Source organism: Taudactylus pleione, unplaced genomic scaffold (assembly GCF_031769625.1).
Source record: "Taudactylus pleione unplaced genomic scaffold, aTauple2 ptg001003l, whole genome shotgun sequence".
In the NCBI taxonomy this organism is placed as follows: Eukaryota; Metazoa; Chordata; class Amphibia; order Anura; family Myobatrachidae; genus Taudactylus; species Taudactylus pleione.
In genome coordinates, this window is record NW_028285404.1 from 188,106 (window position 1) to 197,657 (window position 9,552).

Genomic DNA, 9,552 nt, shown 5'->3' on the forward strand with positions numbered 1-9,552 from the left:
ATATGAATTTGGGATGATAGTCAGCAGACACGCTATTATCACACTCAATGTATAGATTTATCTCAAATGACCGAGTGGTTATTATTACATACAGTTCTAATTTGTGAGTTATTTACAATTATTATCTACAGTTTTTATATGTCATACAAACTGTACCTGACCCTGCTATTATAATATATTATGTACACATCAGGAGCTATATGAAATATGAATTCAAACAAGCACAGTCACCATATACTTTATGCTAATTCTTATAATAGATATATTTGTATAAATTCATGAGATTAAGGACCTCATTCAGAGTCGGTCGTTGCGGCTGCACGGTCGTAAGGGAAAAGGGGTCGGATATGCAAATGATGCACTCGCAAGATGGGATCGTTAGCTGGACGAGCGAGGGGAGGATGTGCGGCCGTAAGACTAAAAACACGCCCACTTCTCGATCACAAAACACGTCATCTCCGGATATATAAAGATTAATCGAGACCATCGGAGCTGCTCGTAGAGCTTAAGGTTGACCATACCCTCTCTTAAGCACTACGATCTAGTCAGTGTAAAACCTCTCCTGTCACATGTGCCATGACGCTACTTTGTTAATTATGCACTCCCATTAAACGCCGTTCGCATATTAAGGCACGCCTGCGTTCAGATCTCCACACCCCCGTTCACAAGCACCTTCCCCTGTTACCACCCACAAACGCCTCATCCTGTCACTCAAACTAACGACCTGGCCAAGTTCAAGGAGAGAGAAATTTCCGATCGTAACAGCTGGTTTGCGCACGCGCATTGCGAAACTTACGCATGCGCAGTTTAGCGAACATCGCTGGGTACGACCGAGCGGACGCATACGACCGACTTTGAATGAGGTCCTAATTGCTAAGGGAGCTCGATTAGATATTTTATAAATGAGCACAACAAATCCCTATTTTTGTATTGGAAATATATTAAAAGCTAATTTTTAATTATACTAACAAATCATTTATGTATAAAAGAGTGCCCCACGAAGGAATCACTATACTGAGTGCCCCACGAAGGAATCACTATACTGAGTGCCCCACGAAGGAATCACTATACTGAGTGCCCCACGAAGGAATCACTATACTGATGATTGGTTTTTCCAATTATTGTTACTTGTTGAGTTCTAGTTACTCGATTCCAGGGAGCACCTCCAGCATATAAAATTTATCTTATGATAAAATTATGATATAAGATATGATATATATGGTATCTATTGCTGGTTTTACTTTTAGATGTGAAATATAACAGTGATTATTATTCCTGTGTGGGATATTTTAGTTTCTTTGGGATAATCTACACAGGAACCCCCCTGGGCTTGTTTGGCTCAAGCATTAACAGCCATTGTGGGATGTTTGGCTGTCCCCCTGTGTTTTACCCAGTTGGGGTTCTCGCAGCAGGCGGTGGTCCCCTCGCCTATACAGGGGTTTCCCCGGCAGATGATGGTGCCTCAGTGTCTCCCTTAGCAGTCAGCACCTCCTCAGGTCTCTGGGTAAACTCTCTGTCTGCCACGGTGCAAAACTTGTCGGACATGTTACAGGGGGAATCACCACTGCGGCCTTCTAAGAGGCCATTACTGTCATCTCTGTCTACACATTATGACGATGACATGTCATCAGATGATGGTGAGATCCATGATTTATTGGACTCTGAGCCCCCTCCCAGGGACACAGGGGGTCTCATTCAGACCCGCTCAAAAGCCCTGAGTGCTCAGAAGCGGGTCGATGTTGAGGCCCTGCGCACACGCAGCGGCCACACTGCGCGTGCGCAAGCCCCGGAGCGAGAAAGAAATTCTCTCGCTTCGGGTCTCACTACAAAAGGGGCGGCTGTCGATGGTGATCGACAGCTCGCACTGTTTTGTAGGCGGGGTGGCTGGCCAAACGGAGGCATTCCCAAAGGAACACCTGCCATTTGGCGTGGGGCCCCACTGACATCACTCGTGATGTCAGTGATGAGCTTCCGGCTCTGTTAGAGCCGAAAGCTCACTGGGGCTTGCAGCAGCCGAGACCCTACCACAAAGGTCTCGTCGCAAGCCCCGTTGGTCGCGATGGTCTTGACCATCGCGACCATCAACCTGTCCGCTTGCTAAAGCTGTGGGTGGTCACCCACAGCTTACCGAGCGGCCAGGAGGCCGGATTTTAAAAAGGAAGTGGCCGCCCTCATTCACAGCGAGCGCTCGCATTTTGCGAGTGGCTCTGCATGAGGTCCAGAGTCTAAATCAAAGATATATATTCCTGGCCTGATACAGGTAGTCTGTGTGGCCATGGTAATTGAGGATGATGACCCCCCCCCTGCAGTCCAAATATGCCTATTTTAAGGATCTTACAGGTGACGCTGCTGTATTCCCTCTATCTGGTCAATTAGTGGATCATTTGGATGAGGCATGGAAATTTCCTGGAAACCGCTTCCAAACTCAAAGACGCTTGGCTTCAGCCTAACCCTATGCGGAGAATGATTTCACCAAATGGGAGACTCCCCCTCAGGTGGATTCTCATGTGATGCACCTGGTGAAGAGTGCGCCCTTGCCTATGCCGTCCATGTCCTCCTTGAAGGATGTTACGGATCGCAAGGTGGAAGTTTGTTTGAAGTCTATATACTCCCTCGCTGGAGGGGCTTCCAGACCGGCTATGGCTATCTGCTGGGTAGCTAGAGCCATGGAACGCTTTTTCTTCAGATACTGCTGGTGAGCAACTAGAGCTAGTGGGCAAACTCCGGGATTCAGCTACATACATTAATGAGGCGGTTTTGGATGTCCTGTTCAGCCCTGATTTGGACAAAATTGTGGATACGTTGGCAGCAGCAAAGTCAGCCGACGGCCACAGCTCCATCAGAGTCTGGGACCTCATCCTTTCGGCCCTATCAGCCCCAGGGAAAGCCTAAAGGTACAGTCCTTTCCTAGATCATCAGGCGCCAGAAAGGCTACCAAGCCTAAGAAACAAGCTTGGAGCACCAGACAGAAGCTCTCAGCCTGACGGGACGGGCCTCCCCTTGGGGGACACCAGAGTGGGAGGCCGACTTCTTCAGTTCACCCAGTGCTGGTGTCAGACCACCACAGACACTTGGGTAAGGGAAGTGGTCTCTCACGGGTACACCCTCTCCTTCCGCAGAAGGCCTCCGCATCAGTTCTTCACTACAGGCCTTCATTGAAACCAGGAATAGGCACTGGATATCCAGAAAGTAGTGCACTATGGACCTCATTCAGAGGCGGTCGCAAGAAGCGACCGCTCGTTCTGATGAGGGCGGCCGCTTCTTATTGAAGTGCGGCCTCCTGGTCGTTAGTTAAGCTGTGGGTTACCACCCACAGCTTAACGACCGACCTGGTTGATGATCGCGATGGTGATCACCATCGCGACCATCGCGGCTTACGACCAGACCCTAGGGTAGGGTCTGGGCACTCGTAAGCCCCAGGGAGCTTTCTGCTGATGGAGCAGGAAGCTCCACACTGACATCACTGATGATGTCAGTGCGGCCGCCCACAAAAAAGCAGGCAGGCGTTCACAAAGGAACGCCTGTTTTGGAAACCACCCCCCCCACCGGCCCGCCTACCAACTGGGGGCAGCTGTCGATCAACATCGACAGCCGCCCCTTTGGTAACGAGCTCCAGAGTTTCTCTGCTGCTCCAGGGCTTGCGCACGCGCAGTGCGGCCACTGCGTGTGCGCAGGCCAAACCATCGAGTCGGTTACGAGCGCATCGGCGCTCTAGACAGACTCTGAATGAGGTCCTATATGCTCCAAGAAGGGGTCATAGTGCCTGTCCCGTTACCCCAAAGGGGGACGGGTTATTATTGCAACCTCTTTCTGGTACAAAAGCCAAACGGATCGTACCGTCCTATTCTCAACCTCAAGTCCCTCAACAAATTTCTTCTGAGGGTGCCTCGCTTTAGGATGGAGACCCTGTGCTCCATTATATTGGCTATGGAACCTGGGGATTTTATGGTGTCTCTGGATATTCAGGATGCCTACCTGCATATCCCAATTGCTTCAGCTCACCGACGTTTCCTCAGGTTTGCAGTAGTAAGTCAACATTTCCAGTTTCAGGCCCTGCCATTTGGCCTCTCTACAGCTCCGCAAGTGTTTACCAAAGTCATGGCAGTTATGGCGGCCCATTTGCAGCTGCAGGGGGTGTGATATGTATTACCATGGCCGGCGGTTCAATTCCCGACAGTGGCTGCCCGACATAGGAGGAAATCCCGATCGTCCTAAAGGTAAGTATCAACTAACCTAACCCTCTTTAGGGGTACCTAACCTCCCCCCCTGTGCCTAACCCTAACTCACCCTCTAAGTGCCTAAACCTAACCCCCCCTTCCCCGTTGCCTAAACCCAAGTCCCCCAGGGGGGTACCTAACCCCAACCTCCCACCGGGGATGCCTAACCCTAACCCCCCCTCCCCTAGCCTAACCCTCCCGGGGGGTGCCTAACCCTAAGTTCCCCCTGGGGGTGCCTAACCCTCCCTCCCCCTAGCCTAACCCTAACCTCCCGGGGGGGTGCCTAACCCTAAGTCCCCACCGGGAACCCTAAATCTAACCCTCCCCCCCGCGGCTGTCCGCTGCGGTGCCCAGCATCACTTCGATCAGGATACCATGCGCCTGTCTCTCGGCGTCTGTAAAATGACAGGCGTCTAGATCTAGACGCGTCATTCAACCCTCGCCGGGATTAAGTAGTCTGGAAGCCGGCGGTCGGCATTTAGACCGTCGGCTTCCAGATTACATCCCGCTGCAGGGGGTCCGCCTGTTACTCTATCTGGACGACCTTCTACTATTGGCCAGGTCTCCAGAGGTATTTCAATGCCATCTGCAACTGATATCTGTGTTGCAGATTCACGGCTGGCTGATAAACTGGAAGAAGTCCTCCCTAACTCCTTCTCAGAGTTTGCTCCATCTCGGTGCACTGTTGGACTCTCAACAGCAAAGGATCTTTTTGACGGAGGAAAATATCTATTTTGCAGACGCGGATACGCAATTGCCTGCACAGTCGCCGAGTGTCCATTCACTCAGCAATGTGGTTACTGGGATCCATGGTGTCGACATTCAACATGGTGGAGTATGTCCAGTTTCATTCCAGACCTCTGCAGAAGTTGATCCTCTCCAGATGGAATGGGTTGCCCCGTCGGATAAAGACACAGACGATGGTGCTGTCTCCGGAGGTATGTCCGTCTCTGGCCTGGTGCCTGCAGACATCTCATTTCAACAAGGGACACCCCTTTTGGATCCCGGACTGGGTCCCCCTGATGACGTATGCCAGTCTCCGGGGTTGGGGCGCAGTGACAGATCCTCACTCGTTTCAGGGACGGTGAACAGTGGAATCTGCTCTTCCAATCAACATATTGGAACTTCGGGCAGTATTCAAGGCTCTTCAGCAAGCAAGGCTCATACTTTACAGAAAACCTATGTAAGTCCAGTCAGACAACGCCACCACGGTGGCTTACATAACCGCCAAGGAGGAACTCGAAGTCAGGTGGCGCTGACAGAGGTGTCCCGCATTCTGACATGGGCGGAAGGCAATCTCCCAGCCATCTCGGCTGTGTTCATCCCAGCCAATTGGGAAGCGGACCTCCTCAGCTGTTACGACGTGCATCCAGGGGAATGGTCCCTTCAACAGGACATGTTCCAGCTCCTAGAGGACAGGTGGGGCCTTCCTGAAATAGACCTCATGACCACCAGACACAACCGCAAGCTGCCAGTGTACAGGTCCAGAACAAGAGACACAGAGGCTCTCCTGGTAAGACGCTCTGTATGGTGGACCTTCCAGTTTGCGTACCTGTTTCCTCCATTCTCCCTTTTTCCTTGAATACTTCGAAAGTTCAAGCAAGGAGGCATGATCCTGCTGGTGGCTCCAGCGTGGCCCAGACGGCACTGGTACTCAGATCTTCAGTGTCTCTCCATCGAACTCTGTTGCTGTCGCCGCAACATCTGGACCTGTTGTCTCAGGGTCCTTGTCTTTACCCAGATCTGGGTTGTCTGTCTTTGATGGCGTGGCTCTTGAGACATCCCTCCTAAGGTCCAAAGGATTCTCCAGCTCTGCGGTTAACACCATGCTCAGAGCTCGGAAACTTGCTTCTGACAGAATTTACCACAGGGGGTGGCATGCCTACTTTGAATGGTGTCGTCCTAAAGGTTACGATCCCCAGGTGTTTCGGATACTCTGAGTTCAGGCTTTCCTGCAGGTGGGCTTAGATCAAGGTCTCCGCCTTGCCTCATTGAAGGTGAATGTTTCTGCCCTGTCGGTGTGGTTCCAGCGTAGGATTGCTCCTCTTCCTGATATCCGCACCTTTATGCAAGGTGTCCTTCGGATTCAGCCTCCCTTTGTCCCTCCAGTGGCTCCTTGGGGTTTGGCTGTGGTCCTCAGGGCTCTCCAGGGACCTCCATTTGAATCCCTGGGCACAGTGGATTTCAAATGGCTTACAGCGAAGGCTGTATTTCTTCTGGCTATCACTTCAGCCAGAAGGGTGTCAGATTTGGGGGCTTTCTCTAGTCGCCCTCCGTTACTGAGTTTTCACCAGTACAGGGCGGTGCTTCGGACTCACCCTGGTTTCCTTCTTAAGGTAGTGTCTAGTTTCCACATTAATGAGGAAATTATAGTACCGGCCTTTAACTCTCCAGACCTATCGGCAGGTGAGGCCTCTTTGGATGTGGTACGTGCTCTCCAGATTTATGTGGACCGTACCAGTTCCCTTCGGAAATCAGAAACCTTGTTTGTCCTCTATGCATTCTATAAGGGTTGGCCTGCCAATAAACAAACTTTGGCTAGGTGGATTCGCATGGCGATCTCAGAGGCTTATATTCATGAGGGTCTACCAGTACCGCCCTGTTACTGCTCATTCTACTCGGTCTGTGGGTCCTTTGTGGGCAGCTCGCGGTGGTGTCTCGGCTGTTCAGCTTTGTAAGGCAGCCACGTGGTCTTCTGTCCATACCTTTGTGAGGTATTACGCTTTTGATGCTTCGCCTCTCAGGATGCTTCCTTCGAGCGGTGGATTCTCCTTTCTCCACAGGAGCATCCCCACCCTTAAAGGGACATCCCCAAGGTATTCTGTGGATACCCTATGGACTCTGAAGTAGAAAATAAGAGATATGGTAAAAACTTACCCTTGTTATCTCTATTTCTACAAAGTCCATAGGGTTCCACAGGACTCCCACCCTGTCGCTCCTGTGCTTAAGATGGGCTTTGTTCTGGTCACCGGTTTTCCGTCTCCTTCTGTGTGAGATTGTGATTCTTGAGTGTTCTAGACTTTCTTCTCTCTCTCGTTCTCCTCCTCCGGCCTATGGCTTGTTACGTAACTGAAAGTGCCTTGGCCTGGGGGTGGGGCATAGGAGAGGGGCCCCGTTGCATCCTGAGAGCTGAAGTTTATCGCTGAGGTGCCTTATGACTACCGCCATCGCCTATACCCCAAGGTATCCTGTGGAACCCTATGGACTTCGTAGAAATAGAAATAACAAGGATAAGTTCTTACCATATCTCTTATTATTATGTAGTAACGCAGACACAAACTTTCCTGCTGGTGAGTACAGGACAGTCCCATACGGAGGTTTAGCGTGTGGCCTGGGCACCCGGAGCCTCTTGCCCCGTCACTCCATCCTGCTGTGCCAGTCCCCGTCACTGCAGCCATCTATCACGCCAGGGTTGTGTATATAGACCCTCTTCAGTTCCAGTTTCAGTAGTGCAGTTCCAGGCTCTTAAAGAGCTGTCACTTTAGAAACTTGTAATCTGGCCACAGGTTACTATTTCTGAACCATGTCCACATTATGACATGAGGGCATACATGCCTACCCTCCCGCAATTCGCGGGAGGCTCCTGATTTTTTTGGGTACGACCCTGCACCACCGATACAGTTGGCATTTCTTACTCATTTCTGCCCACTTCCTAGTGGAATGAGCAGAATGGGGAGCATTTCCACGGCGATCGTGGGTCTCCATGTAGTGGGTGGGTCTTAATGACACGATTCATGAATCGCGTCATTTGGCCCCGCCCCTATTTAAATTCAAGCCAGTTGCAGCAATTTACAGCGAGGGGGCAGGGCTTAATGACTTAAATTAGGCCCCCTACCCGTCGCCACCTTCCTGCTTCTCTTACCCAGACTTCTCCTGAGAAGAGAAATAAAAAGGTAGGCAAGTATGCATCCGGGTACATTTACTGAAGGGGATCTATCCCCAATCTTCACACTAGCCCCCTGTGACACTAGTCTCCTTTCTCTTCAGCTTCCCTGTTACTCCAGCCAACCCCTTCCCCTCCCCAATTACCTTCTTGTCTTCAACCAGCATGCTCCTCTTCTTGCTCCCCATAGTTTATTGTGCATAGCAACACTACTGACAGTGCACTCGCCTCCCACCTGATCTGCGGCCTACACAATTGTATGGATCCTCTTCCCTCTGAGCGTAGGCGCTGGCTGGGCATGGGGACAGGTGTTACCAAGTCAGGTGCTGGTAGTGAGAGAGAACACTGATCATGGGTGGGATCTGCCCATGTAACACTCCTCCTCTGCCCACTACTGCAGGCTACTGTATAGCAGAAAAAACAGCCGCTGCACATCAGGCAGAGAGAGAGGAGAGTGCTGCTGCTGCTGCTCAGTTGCAGCAGGCACCCTGGACCCGCCACAGCCCAGCTCAAAGCAGCACGACCTGGGTTGGGGAGGGAGGCTGCTGCTGCTGAGCACTGACTGCTGCGCTTCTTTACAGTGGCCACCAACCGATGGTCATCCTTGTTTTCTGAGTGGCCCGTGGGCCAATCAGAACCTGGAGACGGGGCTTCTCGGGTGATGGGGGCGGAGCTTTGCACCTTGTAAAAACAAAGAAACATACAGTTATGCTTAAACATCGATGGAGGGAAACCATCTGGTTCTCCCCCATCGATGTCAAAAGCATTCGACATCGACGATTATGAATCATGGAAATCCCTACTGTGCACATGGAAATTATACTGAAAACCCCTACAGCACGCGCTTTACCCTGTGTGTACGCACAAATGCGCTGTTGCATACGGGAACGCTGGTATGAGAGATGGCGAGGCAGAACCATGGGCGTTCCTAGGCGTTTTATGGGAGTGCCGAGGGCATGTCAGTAATAGCCCCTGCTTTCTCAGGTGCAGATCCACAGCCACAGAGGCAGTGTTCAGACGGAGTCACCGCTCCTGCCACAGGAAGGTGCCAGCGTCGATGGTGGCCCAATGTGCGTCGCTGTAAGTGGACATCTCAGAGCTTGCACGCGCAGACGCATGGCATTACAGCCATGGCCAAAAGTTTTGAGAATGACACAAGTTTTGGTTTTCACAAAGTCTTCTGCTTCAGTGTTTTTAGACCTTTTGTCAGATGTTACTATGGTATACTGAAGTAACATTACAAGCATTTCATAAGTGTCATTGGCAATTACATTAAGTTTATGCAGAGAGTAAATATTTGTAGTGTTGACCCTTCTTTTTCAAGACCTCTGCAATGCACCCGGGCATGCTGTCACTTAACTTCTGGGCCACATACTGACTGATGGCCGCCCATTCTTGCCTAATCAATGCTTGGCGTTTGTCAGAATTTGTGAGTTTTTGCTTGTTCACCCG

The 9,552-nt window shown here is 51.0% G+C and overlaps 1 protein-coding gene across 2 annotated transcripts in view; it reads left to right on the plus strand.

Moving 5' to 3' along the window:
- Positions 1–9,552, plus strand: part of LOC148454338 (uncharacterized) — a 36,644-nt gene that overhangs the window by 629 nt on the left and 26,463 nt on the right. The gene's annotated exons all lie outside the window — the stretch shown is intronic.